The sequence below is a fragment of the Tamandua tetradactyla genome, chromosome 20, assembly GCF_023851605.1.
Source record: "Tamandua tetradactyla isolate mTamTet1 chromosome 20, mTamTet1.pri, whole genome shotgun sequence".
Taxonomy (NCBI): domain Eukaryota; kingdom Metazoa; phylum Chordata; class Mammalia; order Pilosa; family Myrmecophagidae; genus Tamandua; species Tamandua tetradactyla.
In genome coordinates, this window is record NC_135346.1 from 61,083,106 (window position 1) to 61,103,587 (window position 20,482).

General features: G+C 41.9%; 2 long non-coding RNA genes across 2 annotated transcripts in view; one reads left to right on the top strand and one right to left on the bottom strand.

Moving 5' to 3' along the window:
* Positions 1–15,630, bottom strand: part of LOC143664223 (uncharacterized) — a 28,745-nt gene extending 13,115 nt beyond the window's left edge. Inside the window, exon 1 of the long non-coding RNA XR_013166381.1 lies at positions 13,737–15,630. This is a non-coding gene — a long non-coding RNA (uncharacterized LOC143664223). The remainder of the gene's footprint in view (positions 1–13,736) is intronic.
* Positions 15,631–15,640: 10 nt separating this feature from the next.
* Positions 15,641–20,280, top strand: LOC143664220 (uncharacterized). The gene is made up of 3 exons (XR_013166379.1): positions 15,641–15,734; positions 16,051–16,212; positions 17,434–20,280. It is a non-coding gene; the product is annotated as an uncharacterized LOC143664220 (long non-coding RNA).
* Positions 20,281–20,482: the final 202 nt, after the last annotated feature.

The following is a 20,482-nucleotide window of genomic DNA, read 5'->3' on the forward strand; positions in this document are numbered from 1 at the left end:
CACACTTTCTTTTTTGAGGTTGAGTATTTCCAACCAAACTCATTGCTGAAAGCAGTCTCCCAGGGACCCCAGAGTCAGTCTCTAGTTGGGGCATCTTTTCAGGAGAAGATGGACTATCAGAAACAGCTCTCCTTGGAGAAGTGGCAGTAGTATGTGGAGTATGACTGAGAGCTCTCTTCTCAGAAGATATATTCTGGGATGCTCACTGGACCCTTTGAACTCTAGTGGGGAGATGGCCTGAGTCAGAAACGATGCTAGAAACGCCCCCATGGCAGTAGGAAATACCCAGGTGCCAAGAGATAGACAAGACTTGGGAACTCCTTATCCTCATCTCCACGGACCTGTGTGCTGGCCTGTTGGTTTCCCTTGCAGACAATATCTCTTGATCAGCTTCCTCAGTCCTTCTTTGCAATGTAGGGGAATTGGAAGGAGAGGGGAATTGTGCAGTCATGATATAAGGAGCCACAGCAAAGTCTTTAGGGATAACCAGGTGATTGTCTGTTCTACCATCACAGTGTGGGGCATTAATATTAATTTTATAGGACAGAAGTGAGCCATGGTCATCTCCACAGTCTGTTCCACGGCTCTTCTTACCCATGGAAGTCACCAATTCCATTCTGGGTACACCATAACTTGGGGGGGCTTTCACACCCTCTCCATCTTTCAAGGCCTGAAAACGTTTCTCAACCAACTGTGAGGAAAGAGAATGGATAAATAGTAGCTCTTTACAGTCCTGTAAGTTAAGGAGGCCTGGTGATGTTCACAATGATTGCATTTGGTAGTAGGTAGCTGTCATGGTCAGGTACATGTGTCCACTTGGCCAAGTGATGGTACCTGTCTGTCTGGTTGGGCAAGTGCTGGCCTGTCTGTTGCAATGAGGACATGCCCTAGAATTAAATCATGATCATGCAAGCTCTATCCACAGCTGATTCCACTTGTAATCAGTCAGGGGGAGTGTTTTCTGCAACGAGTGATGCTCAATCTAATCACGGGAAGATTTTTCAGGAGGATTAAGAGTAGACAGTCTCTCCTGATTTGGCTGATGAGCCTCTCCTATGAAGTTCATCCAGACCCTCCATGGGAATCATCAGCTTCACAGCCAGCCCTGCAGATTTTGGGCTCTGCATTCCCATGATCATGTGAGACACTCTTATAAACTTTATGTTTGCGAGGGTTCCCTGTTGATTCTGTTTCTCTAGAGAACCCTATCTAATACAACTTGGTACCAGGAGTGTCTCTTAAGAAACAGAATCTTAAAAATGGGTTTTTATAAATGTTTTCTATTCTGACTGGACTCAAAGGCACTAAAGACTCTGATTCCCATAATCAGAATGACACTCCCAATCCATGGAGTGAGTTAGCAGAAGAGATAGTCAAAATATTACCATTTGATTCTCCTAATGCTTTGTTTGTATAAAGCCAGGCTCTGGGGCATAATGTTTTTGAGACTTTTACAGAGTTTTATGGAAATAAGAGGTAAAGAGATGTTGGCTGGTTGTTGTTAGATACACTGTATGCATTAAGGATTGAAAGGGATGGGCTTAAGCCTGCAAACAAGAAGCTTAAGTGCCATCTGACAGATGGAGAAGTTCCTGTGTGTATCCTGAAGGAAAATCTTGTTTCCTGTAGCCGTAGACTTGAGATCTGAAAATCACACTCAGAATCTTATTGTTAGAGTAGCACTTTACAATGTAAACTGAAATCTCAATGTTGCATGGTGTCTGCCATTAAAGTGAGGGCATTGATTGGAAAGGATTGGGACCTTGAAAAATGGGATGGTGACATGGATTGATAATGATGTTGCGGGTGAGGTTGAAACCCTAAGTCATGCTGAGTCTTCTCTAGATAACCCTGTAATAGTCTGCCCTGAGGACATAGCCACACCACCTCCAGCCTGCCTTGAGGAGTTGGCCACCCAACATCCTCCTGAAGGGATTAGCCCTACAGTGGTTAATCCTGTTTTGGCCAGATGAAACTGCAAACGAATGCCCTGAAGCAAATGGCTTGGAAGATATTTCTAATTCTGCTCATGACCCACCCCCAAGACCCCTCATTTCTTTCAACCTAAAACTAGACTGAAGTCCAACAGGCACCTAAAGGTGAGGTACAAAGTATCACATGTTATACTCCAAAAGAACTGTGTGAGTTTTCCAATTTATATAGACAGAAATTAGGGGAATATGTGTGGCAATGGATTTTAAGGGTGTGGGATAATTGTGGGAGGAGTATAAAGTTGGATCAGGCTGAATTTATTGATATGGACCAACTAAACAGAGATTCTGCATTCAAAGTTATAGCTCGAGGGGTTAGAAAAGGTATTAACAGTTTGTTTGGTTTGTTGGTTGAAACATGGATCAAAAGGTGGCCGACATTACCTGATGTCGAAATGCTAGAACTGCCCTGGTATAATGTGGATGAGGGGATCCAGAGGCTTAGAGATATTGGAATGTTAGAGTGGATTTTTCATGCAAAGCCTGCTCTTACACTCCAGGAATATCCAGAGAATGAAGCTTTTACCAGAATGGTGAGAAATAAATTTGTGAGACTAGCACCATCATCCCTGAAGAGCTCTGTGGTTGCACTTCTCTGTAGGTCAGATATTACTGTAGGAACTGCTGTCACTGAGCTGGAATCCTTAAACACAATGGAGATGACCAGATTCCCAGTTGGCAGAAGCCAGGTGGCCACACTTAATCGCCAAAGACAGGGTAGATGTGGCTATTATAATAGACAGCAAACTCAAAGCAGGAGTCAAAATTATATGACTTGCAGAGATTTGTGGCATTGGCTAGTAAATTACAGGGTACCTAGAAATGCAATAGAAGGGTAGTCTACTAAATTTTTGTTTGAGCTGTATGAACAAAAGAGTTCTATCAAGTGAAATGAAGTCTAACCTGAATTAAAAAAACACAGAGTCATGGCCCCTTAATCAATTTCCAGACTTCAACTGTGTGCAGACCCAGAGCCCCTTGAATGAAGGGGAGGCCAGGTCCCTTTGGGGGAGAACCCTGTTACACTGCCACAAATTTATATTGTTAATCTTCCTCCAAGCCTTCCCCAAGGAGACTGACAGCCTTTTGCCAGGGTAACTGTGCACTGGGGAAAAGGAAATGATCAAATATTTCTGGGATTATTAGACACTGGTTCAGAAGTGGTATTGATTCCAGGGGACCCAAAACATCACTCTGGTCCATGAGTCAGAGTGGAGGCTTATGGAGGGCAGGTAATCAATGGAGTTTTAGCTCTGGTTCATGTTACAGTGGGTCCAGTGGGTATGTGGACACATTCTGTAGTTATTTCCCCAGTTCCAGAATGTATAATTGGAATAGACATTCTGAGCGGCTGGCAGAATCCCCACATTGGCTCTCTAACTTATGCAGTGAGGGCTATTATGGTGGGAAAGGCCAAGTGGAAGCCACTAGAACTGCCCCTACCTAGCAAAATAGTAAATCAGAAGCAATACTGGATTCCTGGACGGATTGCAGAGATTAGCGCCACTCTTAAGGACTTGAAGGATGCAGGAGTGGTGATTCCCACCACATCCCCATTCAACTCTCCTATTTGTCCTTTGCATAAAACAGATGGGTCTTGGAGGATGTCGGTGGATTATCGTAAGCTCAACCAAGTGGTAACTCCAATTGCAGCTGCTGTTCCAGATTTGGTATCATCGCTGCTGCAAATCAATACACTCCCTGGTACCTGGTATGCAGCTATTGATCTGGCAAATGCTTTTTTCTCAATAGCTATTAGGAAGGACCACTAGAAACAGTTTGCTTTCAGCTGGCAAGGTCAGCAATATACTTTCACTGTCCTACCTCAGGGTATATCATCTCTCCAGCCTTGTGTCATAATCTTGTCCACAGGAACCTTGGTAGGTTCTCCTTCCTACAAGACATCACACTGGTCCATTATATTGATGATATCATGTTGATTGGGCCTAGTGAGCAATAAGTAGTAAGCACTCTAGACGTACTGGTAAGGCATTTGCATGTCAGAGGATGGGAGACAAATCCAACAAAAATGCAGGGGCCTTCCACCTCAGTGAAATTTCTAGGTGTCCAGTGGTGTGAGACATGTTGAGATATCCCTACTAAGGTGTAGGATAAGTTGCTACATCTGGTCCCTCCTATGAACAAAAAGTATAAACAGCCCTAAACCTAAGCCTATAGTAGTCAAAAAATGATGTGATGTCCACCAATAAATAAGATTAAGATTTTTTTACTCTTGGGTAAGTGATTGTATAACATCATCTCCTTAGGCTATATGTAAATTATTCTGAGATATTTCTAATACCCTTTTTTGTAATTTTAAGATATCGAGACTTAAGTTATCCAAATGCCCCAGAAGATGCCTCTTTACCTTTTCCCATTCTATTTTCAGATTGATTATATCTTAAAGGGGTAATACAAAAATTGCTCTCATTCCAGTCACATTTTAAACTTCCTAAAACATCTGAATTATACATTTGATCTCCAATATGGACCAATGATGTCTCTATATCATTTAGTCTATTATTAATTTTCTCATCAATATGAGATTGACTACACCACAGTTCACTGGCATTTTTATGCCATTCCCCAACATAATGCTGCATCTGTATAATTTGATGCAATGCAGTTCCAGCGACCACAGCCGCTGTGATGATTCCAATGACAACTGCAATAATGAGGACTAATTGTCTCTTAGTCCTTTTCAGATATTGTTTTGCCAAATGGATCAGAATTTGTGTTTCTGGAGAGGATTGCCAAGATCTTGACATCTGCACCCACAGTCAAATACCTCCTCTTCTCCTTGCTGCTATAATCATCTCATTTCCCTGCAACATAAATGCTTGGAGACAAGTGAATAGAGAACAATTCTCACAGTTCAAAGTTTGATTTCTTATTTGCATTTGACCTTTAACAAATACATATGGATGTCCAGTACATATTTGCATATGGTGTTTATGGCTGCTATTTAAAGAGAAGTTATAGTTACTAGAATTCACTATAAAAATTGGTCCGAGTCCTAGGAAAATTTTCCAGAAATTTCTCTGACTAATGTTATATTTATTTCCATGGATTTGGCACAAATCATTCTCTACGTATTAAACTCTGACTTAGCTTGCCTGTCCATATAGTCTCGGTTATCTCCGAGTTAGAGATGGGAGGTCCCACAGGGACTGCATCTCTTACAATTCCATAGGAATCATAATTATGATAACAGCTTGATTCATATGACATAACTGCCATCCATTCCAACTTTCTCTCCCATTTAATAGATTCCGTAAAGTTAAAAGAGGGATATACATATAGGTAATTACAAGAATCATTCTTGATCTTAAACTGTGTAGCTTGACTGCTTATTGTCATACACCATAATTCAATACCTATGCATGTGGATCTTTCTAAAAATGGAAGAGTTAAATTTGACACCATTTTTCTTCTTCCTTAAGTAGTTTTGGAAGCCTTGAATCTACTGGACCTGGGAATCCTAAACTAGTGTTCAGATATTTTGGTAAAGTTGGATCTGCCCATGTTAGGGCCCACAGCAGAGGTGGGTTAGGAATATAAGCCCCATAAGTATAATTATGTCCCTGTCCTGCAGCAATTAAAGTTATATGTCCTATAATGTACAGTAACCATTTAGTTATTTTCATCAGGGTTGATATGTCTGGGTTTTATTCTTTTGAGGGGATGCAATCCGAGGTTCCGTCATCTGTAATGACAAGAGCAAATCCCCTACCACACCTTTATCATGCCTGGTTTCCATAGATCATCCTTAATATCTTTCCAGTTGATTGGCTGCAGCTGCAGCTCTGTTTGGGTGATATCATTTTTCTTTTCCAAATTACTAAAATGTTGTTCTGGAGAAGTCTGTGGTGAATTATCATAAATGTTCAAAAAATTTAAAGTAAACAGTGCTTTTGCTATTTGATCTTTTGGTGTATTTATTTTCACAACATCATCCTCCTGATCATCATCTCCCCCTTTTTGTTTCATTAGCATAGACTTCAGTGTCCAGTTTGCTCATTCAATAATTCCTTGCCCAGAGGGATTATCTGGAATTCCTGTGATATGAGTAATATGAAAAGTAGTACAAAAATTTACAAAATTGCTTCCCTGTAAATGCAGGACCTTTGTCCATTTTTATAGACTGAGGGCATCCCATAACAGCAAAAGCATTAAGTAAATGTGATCAAACATGGCAGAAACATTCTCCAAATTGTGCGGTGATCCATATGAAATGAGAAAAGGTGTCTATATAACATGTACATATTGCATTTTACAAAAATGTGAAATATGAGTAACATCCATTTGCCATAATTCATTTGCTTTTTGACCTCGAGGATTAAACCCTGATGCAAATGGGAGAACATTTAAAGGTCCACACATCGGACAAGTCTGAACAATGTCCTGAGCTTGCTGTTTAGATAAAGGTGGAAATTTCTTTCGCAGCCCTTCGCTATTAACTGTTTCGTACCAAAGTCATGTGATAGCAACATCAGTTGCATGTAATGGCCACATCAAGTGAACAGAAGAAATTCCATGCGTATATTTTTCCCTTGCATTCAAACCTCAAATCTGATCTGCTCCCAACATAAGCCATGGTTATTTTGGGATAAATTTAGTTTACACATATGTAATTTATATAAACACTGGACAAAGCATTAAAATATTTTGGCTTAAAGGAATTTAGGTATTTATATGATTTGAATATTATTTAGCCAGTAATAGATTCATTTACAGCAATATTACTTGGATTAATAGGATAAGCCACCTGGTTTGGGGCAAGAAAAGACAGTTTTTTGCCAGTATAATGATACCCAGGAGAAAATCAGTATTTTTTATACAGATTATGACATGATAAAAGTTAACATAAGTAATTTTGATAAAACACAGACTCTTTGCTTTTTATACTGATTATTTAGAAAATTTTTTTTATATCTTTTCATTAGAACAGGCTGAGCCCAAGAAAACATTGTCATTTTAGACTCATTAAATCTTTCTTGATTTTGACCATAATTTCCATGTTTACAAACCCTCGGCAATTATTATATTAGTTCAAGCTTTCTCCTTCATTTCTCTCATTTTGTAACAGTTATCATCATTGGATTTCACGCAGCATTGCTTCTCATCAAGGAATACACTTCACAGCAAATGAAGCGTGGGAATGGGCACGTTCTCACGGAATTCTCTGTTCTTACCATGTTCCCCATCATCCAGAAGCAGCTGGATCAATAGAATGGTGGAATGGCCTTTTGAAAACTCAGATACTGTGCCAACTAGGTGGCAATGAAGGGCTGGGGTAATGTTCTCCAGGAAGCTGTATATGCTGTGATACATATCCACTGTATGGTGCTGTTTCTCCTAGAACTGATCCATGGGTCCAGGAACCAAGGGGTGGCAGTGGGAGTGGTACCACTCACTATTACCCTTAGTGATCCACTAGGAAAATTTTTGCTTCCTGTCCTCGTGACCCTGAGCTCTGCTGGTCTACAGGATTTAGTTTCAAAAGTGGGGGGGGGGGGTACTTCCCCCAGAAGAAACAATGATGATTCCATTGAACTGAAGTCTAAGACTTCAGCTGGTCACTTTGGGCTACTCATACCCCTGGATCACAAGCCAAGAAGAGGAATACATTATTGTCTGGGGTGACTGACCCTGATTATCTGGGTGAAATAGGACTGCAACTACACAATGGAGGTAAAAAAGAGTTTTTTGGAGTATAGGAGATCCCCCAGGGCATCTTTTAATACTATCATGCCCTGTGATTAAAATCAATGGAAAACTGCAAGTACCCAATCCAGGCAGGACTGCCAATGGCCCTGAAACTTCAGGAATGAAGGTTTGGGTCACCTCACCAGGTAAAGATCCACGGCCAGCTGAAGAGCTTGCTGAGGGTAGAGGGAGCATGGAATGGGTAGTAGAAGAAGATAGTGATAAATATGAACTATGACCACGTGATCAGTTCAGAAGTGAGGACTGTAATGCTCTTTTGTTTTGTTATACTATTTAAGTGGAAGATATCAAGTATTCTAAGACATCCCCTCATCAGTCACAAACTTCTTAAGCATCATACATAAACTGCCCCTCCCCCAGTTGACATTCAAGGTGAGAGAGTAGTTACAACAACTGTCAAAATTGATAAATTTATGAGAAAGTGTTGCTGAGAACTAAGGCTCTTGATGGGTTTTTCTTGAAATCCAAATCCTTGAAACATGAAATTCCACATCTAGAAAGGAATGTAGCACATGTGAATCCTACTCTCCTTTATGCCCATTTGGTCTTCATCTTCTGCTGGAATGTGATGAGCCATACTTGGCTGCTGTCTTTCCACAGTACTTGGGGGCCCCTGAAGATCAAAGTTCAAAGGGGCTAGAGGGGGGAGGCAAAGGGAACCATCTCTCTCCTCCAACATCTCAATATGCCTTCCTTCCTCAATCTCAAACTCCATTAACCTAGCATGGGAGGAAGGCACAAACATTGCCAAGTAATCTTAGTCCACTAGAAGTTCTATATCAGAGATCAGAACTAATAAAAAGGGTAAAGAATTTTCTTTTGTGGATTATCAAGGTCCTGGATAAATCCTTTCTTAAGAAAGGCTAATCTCTCAGGATAACAGCCACAATTCTGTGGAAACTCATGAGGTCACGACATCATCCTTTCATCTACAGTACCATGCACTAAAACTTAAGAAAGATGTGAAGAAAATGAGCCATCCATGGTATGGCAGATTCTCAAGATGTATCCACAGCTTCAGGTATTCCCATTACACCTTTCTCTGCTAGGACCCAGTGGGACAAAGCAATGTCTTTATAGGTTATTGAATTAAATCAGTGACCCCAGCTCAAATACTGCAGTCATAACCTAGATATGAAGCACTGACATTCAAAATCTCAGCCTGGGATGTAATTATTCTACATAAAGCACAGATCAGTGCCTAGATTTAGGAATCCTGTCTGGGGCTTAGAGATTTTGGGCCAGTAAACCAAGTAAGGATATGTGAAGTTCTTGGTAAGAAAGTGGATACAAACATTAAGGGTTTAATTTCCACTTAAAGTTGACATGTTTCCTGTTGGAGTAACACAGATGTTTTGGTAATGGATGGTGGTAACGAGGTGGTTTTGATGAGTTTGCTCTGGCTTTGCTTTAGCCAGGGGATTAACATGCAGACATGGAGGTAAGGGCTGAAGGACGCGTGCAGAGGATGTCTGAGACCCTGGCTTCCCCAAACCAAACTCCTCCAACTCTGACTCCTCTTTTTTTTTTTTTTTTTAATTTTTTTATTAATCAAAAAAAAGAAAAGAAATTAACACAACATTTAGAAATCATTCCATTCTACAAATGCACTCAGTAATTCTTAGTATCATCACATAGATGTATGATCATCATTTCTTAGTACATTTGCATCGATTTAGGAAAAGAACTAGCAAAACAGCAGAAAAAGATATAGAATGTTAATATAGAGAAGAGAATTAAAATAATAATACTAATAATATATATATATATATAAAAAGGAAAAAGAAAAAAACAAAAACAAAAGATACAAACATACAAACAAACAAACAAAAAATCATATTTCAGGTGCAGCTTCATTCAGTGTTCCAACATAGTTACATTACACTTAGGTATTATTGTGCTGTCCATTTTTGAGTTTTTGTATCTAGTCCTGTTGCACAGTCTGTATCCCTTCAGCTCCAATTGCCCATTATCTTACCCTGTTTCTAACTCCTGCTGGTCTCTGTTACCAATGATATATTCCAAGCTGATTCTCGAATGTCGGTTCACATCAGTGGGACCTTACAGTATTTGTCCTTTAGTTTTGGGCTAGACTCACTCAGCATAATGTTCTCTAGGTCCATCCATGTTATTACATGCTTCATAAGTTTAGTCTGTCTTAAAGCTGCATAATATTCCATCGTAGGTATACGCCACAGTTTGTTTAGCCACTCGTCTGTTGATGAACATTTTGGCTGTTTCCATCTCTTTGCAATTGTAGATAATGCTGCTATAAACACTGGTGTGCAAATGTCCGTCTGTGTCTTTGCCCTTAAGTCCCTTGAGTAGATACCTAGCAGTGGTATTGCTGGGTCGTAATCCATTCTGCCATTCTATGTCTTTTGATTGGGAAATTCAGTCCATTAACTTTTAGTATTATTACTGTTTGGATAATATTTTCCTCTACCATTTTGGCTTTTGTATTATATATATCATATCTGATTTTCCTTCTTTCTACACTTTACTCCATACCTCTCTCTTCTGTCTTTTCGTATCTGACTCTAGTGCTCCCTTTAGTATGTCTTGCAGAGCTGGTCTCTTGGTCACAAATTCTCTCAGTGACTTTTTGTCTATAAATGTTTTAATTTCTCCTTCATTTTTGAAGGACAATTTTGCTGGATATAGGAGTCTTGGTTGGCAGTTTTTCTCTTTTAGTGATTTAAATATATCATCCCACCGTCTTCTAGCTTCCATGGTTTCTGCTGAGAAATCTACACATAGTCTTATTGGGTTTCCCTTGTATGTGACAGATTGTTTTTCTCTTGCTGCTTTCAAGATCCTCTCTTTCTCTTTGACCTCTGACATTCTAACTAGTAAGTGTCTTGGAGAACGCCTATTTGGGTCTATTCTCTTTGGGGTGCGCTGCACTTCTTGGATCTGCAAATTTAGGTCTTTCATAAGAGTTGGGAAATTTTCAGTGATAATTTCTTCCATTAGTTTTTCTCCTCCTTTTCCCTTCTCTTCTCCTTCTGGGACACCCACAACACGTATATTTGTGCGCTTCATATTGTCATTCAGTTCCCTGATCCCCTGCTCAAGTTTTTCCATTCTTTTCCCTATAGTTTCTGTTTCTTTTTGGAATTCAGATGTTCCATCCTCCAGTTCACTAATTGTAGCTTCTGTCTCTTTAGATCTACCATTGTAGGTATCCATTGTTTTTTCCATTTTTTCTTCTTTGTCCTTCACTCCCATAAGTTCTGTGATTTGTTTTTTCAGATTTTCTATTTCTTCTTTTTGTTCAGCCCATGTCTTCTTCATGTCCTCCCTCAATTTATTGATTTGGTTTTTGAAGAATTTTTCCATTTCTGTTCGTATATTCAGCATTAGTTGTCTCAGTTCCTGTATCTCATTTGAACTATTGGTTTGTTCCTTTGACTGGGCCATATCTTCAATTTTCCGAGCGTCATCCATTATTTTCTGCTGGTGTCTGGGCATTTGATCAGATTTCCCTGGGTGTGGGACCCAGCTGGTTGAAAGGTTTTTCTGTGAAATCTCTGGGCTCTGTTTTTCTTTTCCTGCCCAGTAGGTGGCGCTCGTGGCGCTCGTCTGTCTGCACGGCAGTCGGCCCCGGAAATCGCGCGTGGAGGTGGGGGTCGCTGGCCGCCGCAGCTTGGGAGAGTGCCGGTCCCAATTGCCCAGCTGTCCCGAAACGCCAAGCGTGACGGGAGGGCCCCGCTATCCAATGTTCCCAGTCAGACCGGGGAGCCACGTGCGTGGAGGGGACCCCAGTCGCCAGCCGCCCCGGCCGGGAAACCGCGCGCCCCTTGGGTATCTCACCGCAGCAGATTCTCCCTGCCTGTTCAGCTGTTCCAGAATGGGGTACGCTGTCTTTTTGGTCTCTGTCGTGACTCCGGGAGCTGTTTCGTATTGTTTCTGTTTCTTTAGTTGCTTTTCTGGAGGAGGAACTAAGACCCGCGCGTCTTACTAAGCCGCCATCTTCTCCGGAAGTCCTCTGACTCCTCTTTGATGTTGGGAAATGATTTCTGGCCACTATATCCTAAGGAATTGTGGCCTCTTGTTCTATGCACCTAGCCTCCATGTCTGTATCCACTGAGGCAGGTACAAATCTAGCTTGTAGAGCACATCACCAAACCCCTGCAAAGTAATGAGGATCCTTTGACTTACTTTCCTGACATCTCTTAGTACATCATCCTGTCAAAGTTGCTGTGTGTCACCATTCCTGCATGGCTCTATGCAGTCCCTCCTCAAGGGGCATAGTGGGCTTCCAATGGTCCAGGGATTGAAGCACTGGGCTAAAATCCTCCATGTCAGTAACATTCTACATGCACCTCCTCCCTCCCCTGCCCAGACCCTACATGCATCGCCTGCCCCCATCACATGTGCTCGGCCATCTGTCTTTTCATGTGTCCTCCTTCCAATGTTTACTGTAGGGTTTTCAGTACTTCTATTTCACATTATCCCCATCAGAGATAAAATACAAATACCAACACAGTGATTCATTTTGGGAAACCTGCGCTTAAGAAAAACTTTGCTTGAGACTCTGATTTGCCCTTGAGCCTTCACTTTGTTGTGTATGGAATGACCCAGGAGGGTACATTAAAAGCAGATTCCTGGGCTCCCACTTGGAGACTTCCAAGGCAGCAATTTAAGTAACTTCAGATATGACTCTGATGTGGAGGTTTTGTAGAAAAGGACCTTTGAAAAACACACCTGCACAGCCTGATGTTTGAGGAGGGAGATTACATGTCCAGAACCAAAGGTTATCTGAGCCCATTCCAATGGAGAAAGTGCTTAGCTGGCCCAAGATTTAGAAGATTAGGCTATCTAACTGCATTTGAGTGTCTACTCCGAGAGGGTCCCCAGAGCAGTTCAAGAATGTGAGGAATCATTAAGGCTGCTCTGAAATGGCTTTTTTAGGGATTCCATTAAATTATTTCCTGCTTCATGTAGGAGTTCAGACATTGGGGGGCATAATGTAAAAGGAAAACAACAATCTTGTAGAACTTGATATGTGCTGAGTGTGGTTGACACACACTGCGAGGCAATGCAGAGTAGGGAGATTTGATCAATCTAGGTGGGAAAAGAGAAAATTCCATAACCACTAATGACTCTGCCTCATTCTCAAAACAGCCTGTGGCCCTGGATTCCTTGTTCAAGCATCCATTCTAACTCTTTGTGAGCTTTTTTCTCTTTGTTCCTTGTCCTCTCAAAATATCCAAAATGACAATGATAATAATACTTTTAGAAAATAATTACAAGACTAATACTGAGAAAACCAGTAGATGTCTTGTAATGAACCATAGCATGTGTATTCTGTCAAACAAGGAGTTAATATATTAACTGATGGAATTTTTCTCAGATATCCTCTGAATTAAATGTATAGTTCCCTGATAGATGCGGTTACTCAGTGAGATATCCTCTCCAGCATTACAAACGCAGTGAAGGCGAGCCCAAGCACTTAATATCTGTATATGATCTACCTCCTCCTGGTTCTAACTTGAAGACTCCAGAACATTGAGAGTCGGGCAATGGTCAAGGTCTCTCCCTGGTTCTTGCACCTTTCACCACTCCAGTGTATTTGACGTTACCTGGATGGCACACGCTCAAGTCTGTGCTGGGAGGTAAAGTACAATGGCAGGAGTAGGACCTTTGTAATCAGACACCACAATTCAAGTCATTGCTCCTCACTTTATCATGGGAAACCTCCTGATTTTTGTCTCAGGAAAATGATTATTGGGATAATGAAACAAAACCAAAGATTGGACACACACTTTAAATGAGGTGGTAAGGATCAATTCAGATTTGGGACGTTAAAATATATTATAAACTGGGATTCCTGGGTAAGATGTTAAAAATATATCTGCTCTCAATAGGTCACTCTTCCTTCATGACCCTCCTTCAATTGTTCCCTAATTCCCTAACCTCTAATACCCGAACCTCAACTGTCCCTTCCCCAGCCCTCTCTATGAGAATACTACAAGTCATTCAGCATGTCCCTAAGTGGAAGACACTCACATGAGAAAGCAGGAAAAAGCTTTGACATCAGGACTTAGGCAGAATTGCATCTGGGTCAGGGAATTGTAGTGCTGCCAACATCGGAAGTTCTGGTAAACACCCTTGGGATCGCGGGAGTCATCCTGTGAGGGTGAACACAGGGCCTCCCCACTGGGGGACCACTGTGACATGGATGGCGTATTCCCTGGAGGAACAATGGGGGTCATCTGGGAAGCTGGTGCTGGATCCTGAGGAGAAAGGCCTGGTAACCAACCACCCACTGCAGCCTAGACGTCTCCCACAACAGTGGCAGGTTTGATGGTCTCCACTACAGAGGCTTTCAAGGTCATGGGAAGGGAATGCTGACCACCCCCAGAAAGGATCCCTGAGGCAATCTGGGTGGTCTGAGGAAAGGGAAAGGTCTGAGTTTGAAGGGGTTCAGGTGATCCTCCTTGGTTCCAGACTTGGACGATGGCCCTGTCGGTTCCAGGCCCACTGGTGACAGGGCCCCCATATCCCATCACCAATAAGGTCCTGGGGAAAGCAGGCAGCAGAGGAAAGGTCTCAGAAGTTAAAGATGGATTCAGGATGGGCTGTGCATGCTGCACCCTGGGAAGTGGGTGTGGTGGGCCAGGAGTGGGCAGGGGAATTGGCTGTGCAGTGAAAAGATACAGGGAGGTTCCAAGCTTCACAGTCATGTCTGGCCTGAGCACTGGAGATTCTGTAAAGAAAAGGAACTGTGTGAACTCGGTTGTCAAAAATGCTCCAGTGTTGATGCTACGATGGATTCACCATTACTTGTTGAGGTATCAGAGCCATGAACATCATTAAGTGAGCAGGCATGTGGACAGGGAAACTTCAGTGTTAGCAAATGTCCCCCCAATGATTTTAGGTTCCAGAAATCCAGATGGAGATGGGAAAACTAGCTCCCAGTTCAAGACTGCCAGAACTCTGGCTACTGAGAAGAATGGAGATCTTACTTCATTGGATCACAGCACATAACTGAGGAAATCGTCACCAGATATCCACCCAGCATAACCGGCTAAGAAAGGAAAAGGACTCTATTTGGCATGTGCTGTTTGGAAAAATATCTTTATAAGTTCGGTAATATTTAAGCACACAAGAGATAAGGATAAACTTGTGTTTTGTTGGCATTGAATACATAACAGAAATTTCTCATATCAGTATAGGCAAATCCATCTAACTTTTTTTTATGAGATTTGATGCTGGGCCTTTGTCCTCCTTAGAGTGGCTGAGTGGCTTAGCCTTATGGCGTCTCTTTTCCTTTTTCTTTTTGGTGGGTTTATCTTTTTCTTTTTTTTTACTTTTATTTATTGTGAAATATGACATATGTACAAAAAGGAATACATTCCAAGTATATTTTAACAAGTAATTATACAGCAGGTTTTAAATTTGGTGTGGATTACAATTCCATGATTTTCCATTTCTTCTCCTAGCTGCCCCAAGACACTGGAGACAACAGCAATGTAAATGTAATGACTCAGCTGTCATTCACATTTGCTAAGCCTATCTTCTCTGTTATACTCCTCCTTCTCCTTAAATAATATATATACATTAAAGCAATACATTTCAAAGTACATCACAGCAATCAGGTGCAGAACAGATGTCAGAGTTTGGTATGGGTTACAATTACACAAATTTGTTTTTATTTTGGCTGCTAGAGGCTAACGAAATATCAGTATAATATAATATGATATAATATAAATACAAATACAAATATAATAATATTCAGCACTCATATTCATTTGTTAAACTGATCTCTGTATAACTAACACCACCATCGTCTTTGATCTTTGTATCCCACTCTTCAGGGGTATTTTGCCTCGGCCTATTCTAACTTTTTCATGTAGGCACGTGGTCTCCCGCCCTCAAACCGCCCCTTGAGTCGGTTGGGAACCGGTCCCTGCAGAGAGGCGCATGCGCACAGCACTGCAGAGAGGCGCATGCGCACACACGAGGGCGCGACCCCGTCGGTGGACCTCGGGGCTGGGGCGCGAGGTGCGTCCTCTGACCGCGGTCCCGCCGCTCCTACGAGCTTTTATGCCGCTTGTGTGAGACAGAGAATGGCTGCTGAGCCCCGAGGCTGTCTAAGGTGGCCCTGAGCTCGCTGTCGCATGTGCTCTTGGGTCCTGTGTCCTCCGTGTCCGTCGGGAGCTGCTCCCCAAGGCCGTGTCCTGCCCTCAGGCTCCCGCCGTGCGCCGCCCCGTGGGCCCGAGGAGCGCGGGGACCGGATCGCGGCGCTGACGGGGTTTGGGGGTTCCGGGGTTCAAGTGCGCTGGGAAATGGGGCAAAGCGCGGACCCTGTGCCCGCCAGGTTCGTTCCTGCTGATGCCAGTGATGTGAGACCCTCCGCATTTGAAAACCGCTGTTCTGCCGAGGAAAGGGGTGGCTGACACCATTGCAACCTGCGTGACATTCTAAGGCATGAAGATCCAGCGCATCATGCGGGAACTGGCCTCTGGAGTGAGGGTAAATGGTGTGTATGTATATATTTAATTGTTTTAAATGATGTATATATTTAAATTATTTGTAGATGTGGCTACACATTAAATTTACTGCATGTCTGTGTGTCCATTTAATCTCTGCGTTCACTTGCAGAGGTTGAGGCTGAGTTTTGCTGTGCTCTTCTCTGTGTGGAATCGGGGCTCTGGCGTGGTCTGATCGGGGTATTCTTGAGCTGTGGAGGTTCTGGGGGGATGTGTCTGGAGTGTGAGAGACACGTGTGTTCTTCCTTGGGGTAAGGGTTCAGTGTCCATATCTGAGGAAGTTTTGTGCTTGATTTTGGGTGGAGGAGAGGTGGCTGTTTGTTGTCCTGGACATGGGGTATTCTGTGTGTGTTATCTGCGGACCCCTTGGGTATGTAAAAATTCAGACTATGACCTATATTGTGCAGGTTTTTGTGATTGTGTTCCTATGAGTTCATAGTTTGGGGGTTGTATGTGTATTTAGTGGATTTGTGGAAATGTGATATATGTATTCAAACGGGTGGATTGGTGTGGATTGGATATTTGGGGATAAGAAGTCATGAGTATGTTGTCTGAGTGTAGCTGGGGCTCAGTGTTTTTGGAAAGTGTGAGATGCAATGTATTTATATAAAAATCAGGGTTATTTCTTTGTATTCAAGGCTTTGGGAACATTTCATTTCTTGACATGTTGTGTGTGTTTTCCCCATGAATGTTGAGATTTTTGCACATTTTGCCTGTTTATCCCAGGGCAGCCAGCGCTTACCTAGACAGGAGCTCAGGTAGTTCAAGTCCTTTCCCAGGCAAGAATGTAGGGGCCAGCTGTGGCACAACTGGTGGACAAGGATACATTTCACCTAAGATCCTGGTCAGAAAACCTTCAGAGCCACAAATACCCAATATTCACCATCTGCTTCCTAAGAAGTTCCCTAGTGCTGTGTTGTTACCCAAGGATTAGTAACAAAGAGGTCACGTGTGTTACCAGTTCTTAGCCAAGCTACTTACATGGAAACTAGTGGTTTCTTCTAGGTTTCATTGAGGTGACATTGGAGGAATTGGACAGGCTCTGCCCCTGAGTTAGGCTGGAGGATGATATGATTGAGATTGGGTGACATTTGGGAGATCCATCTAAGAGGCGATACGGCACTGATTTTCTTGAGCACCTTGGACATGGACTTAGTTCATGTATTTTTTAGCACTGGGAACCTCATCCCACCTTCATATATTTCAAATAGGGTTCCTGGACCTTCCTTATTTTCTCTTTTCCAAATGAGGCTGGACCACACTGCAGGATGCCAAGTGATGTTGGCCCCCGTCTGACCTCACACCTGCCTCCTTTCTCCCTGGGACCCATAGAAGGATTCCTGGCCCTGGCTCCTAATGGTGAGTCTCCTTATGGCCTTTTCTCCATCAGGATGAATCCTCCTGCCAACAAAAGACATAGGCATCCCTTTCATAAATGTCCTGTAAATGCTTCCATTTGGTATGGAAACATTCTTGTGCCCCCACACTAACCAATCATATCCTAACTCAAAATTAATAGCAGTGCACTGTACCAATTGTACTGTGTGTTTTGGCAGAATGGTGTCATGCCTGCTTCTGTACTTTAAGAGCTCAGATAAGTAAAAGTACATAGAAAGTATAGAGTAGATTTTCTTGTTCTTTGGTTTGTTTCTTCTTTTCATATTCTTTATAAATGATCGGACATCAATACTAAGTTTGGGAGAGAAGAACAGTTTTTGTATCTTTTTTTTATGTTTCAATTTTATTGATTCCGTGAAAGTGCCCATATTTCAGGTTTTTCATGGATGAAATACGAAACAGAAAATCATTTTTCAGCGATGTACTTCACAATAATTAGTTGAGAACACATTACAGAGTTTGGTATGAGTTACAATTCCACAATTTTAGGTTTTTGCTTCTAGTTGCTCAAAGATACCAGAGACTAAAGGAAATATCAGTATAATGTTCAGCAATCATTCTCATTTGTCAAACCCTACCTTCTCTGTATAACTCCACCATCACCTTTGATTTTTCTCCCATTCTATGGAGTGTTGAGGCTATGCCCATTGTAATTTTTCATGTTGGAAGGGGCTGTCAATAACATGGAATAGTGGGATGGAACTAGTAGATGTTCTGGAGAGGCTGGTCTCACTGCGTGTCATGACTTATCTGATACAGAGAACTATCTGGGGGTTGTAGGTTTCTGGAAAGTTACCTTAGTTCGTGGAACCTTTGGAAAATCTTATATAACACCTGAGGTGTTCTTTAGGATTGGCAGAAATGGTTTTAGTTGGGGTTTGGCAAGCTATTATAGGCAGCAGTATCTAACTGAAGTTTGTGTAAGAGTGACCTCCAGAGTAGCCTCTTGACTGTGTTTGAATTCACTGATACCTTATTTGTTATACATTTTTCCCCTTTTTGGTAGGATGGCATTATTGATACCATGGTTTCAAGGCCAGGCTCATCCCTGGAAGGCATCTACCATGCCACCAGGGAAACTTCCACCCTTGGATGTCATGTCCCACATGGGGGTAGGGCAATGATTTCACTTGCAGAGTTAGGCTTAGAGAGAGGTCCTCTGGAAGTAATTCCTGGATACACCAATAGGTAGGCTAAGCTAATCTGCTCCATGCATAAGCTTCACGAGAGCAAGCCTCAAGATCAAGGGTTTATCCGGTTGATTTGGGGATCCCTAATGTTTGACACAGTATCAGGTGTTTCCCTGGTGGACAGTTTAATAGTTCCATATTTTTTCTCCATCCCTCAAGGGATTTTATCAATACTTCTTGAGTATGTGCTTAATTTACTCTGGGATATATTCAGGCATTGCGTTAAGCTATAAAGGATTAAAGGCCCTCACTCCTTTGTAAGCTCACTGTGTTTGAATTGTTTAAATGATCTATCCAGATAGATTGAGTTAGATTATGTGCTACAGATAGTTTAGGTTCTGGGCAAGATAAATCTTTCATCCTTTGATCTCAAAGAGTAGATGAGGTTCTAAAATATAGTCAGTGTCTTCTGTAGCCCTGTATTCTGTATTGGCTTACAGCTGACATGATCGGCATCATTCTTATCTCCAAATTACAGTTTATACATTGTCATGGTTAGGGACAGGTGTCAACTTGGCCAAATTGTGGTACCTGTTGATCTGATTGGGCAAGCACTGGTCTGTCTGTTGCAATGAGGACATTTCATAGGATTAGGTCATGATCACGTCAGCTGCATCCACAGCTGATTCCATTTGTAATCAGCCAAAGGAGAGTATCTTCTGCAATTAGTGATGCTAAATCTAATCATGGGAAGCCTTTTAAGGAGGACTCAGAGGAGACAGGTTCCATTCCTGCTTTGGCTGGTGAGCCTCTCCTGCGGAGTTCTTCCAGGCCATCCATCAGAGTCATTGGCTTTGCAGCCTGCCCTGTGGATTTTGGACTCTGTGTTCCTACGGTCACGAGACACTTTTATAAATTTTATATTTGCAAGTGTTCCCTGTTGATTCTGTTTCTCTAGAGAACCCTAACTAATACATACATGTATAAAACTGCCTCTTAAAATCCAGAAATAACAATTACCACTCCAGACTTCATGTGAGTGCTATAAGAGTTTACTATCTAAGGCTCTGTTTTTTCATAAGTATTTTCTAAATGAGACCATATGATATTTGCTGTTTAGTTTCTGGCTTTTTTTGCCACACCAATGTCCCACAGGTTGATACATAATATTGCATGCCTCACAACTTTGTTCCTTTTTGAAGCAGCACAATATTTGATCATATGTACACACCATTGTTTGCCACTCTACTTCCTCAGTCAGTTTATCTTTCAGCCACCTCCATTCTTTGGGCATCATGTATAATGTCCAAAGCCAGTAGTCCATCAACACTGTCAATTTTAGATAAATTCATTGTGTGCCAAAAGAAGATAACTAATAAACACACCCTCACCAGATAGAAAGTCTGAACTTCCCTGTAACTCTGTCCCTCCCCACATTCTTTCCTCTGCGGTTGCTGTGTTACTACTTATAGCAGCTGTACCATATACATTCCCAGCAGCAGTACATAAATATCCCATGTTCTCCCCATCCTCTCCACTATTTGTCGTTTCCTGTTATTTAATAGTAGCCATTCTTATAGGTATGAGGTAGTATCTCATTGTAGTCTTCATCTGCATTTCCCTTATAGCTAATGAGAATGAGCATTTTGTCATGTGCATTTGAACCATCTGTATTTGCTCTTCAGAAAAATGCCTGTTCATATCTTTAGTCCATTTTATAATTGGGTTGTTT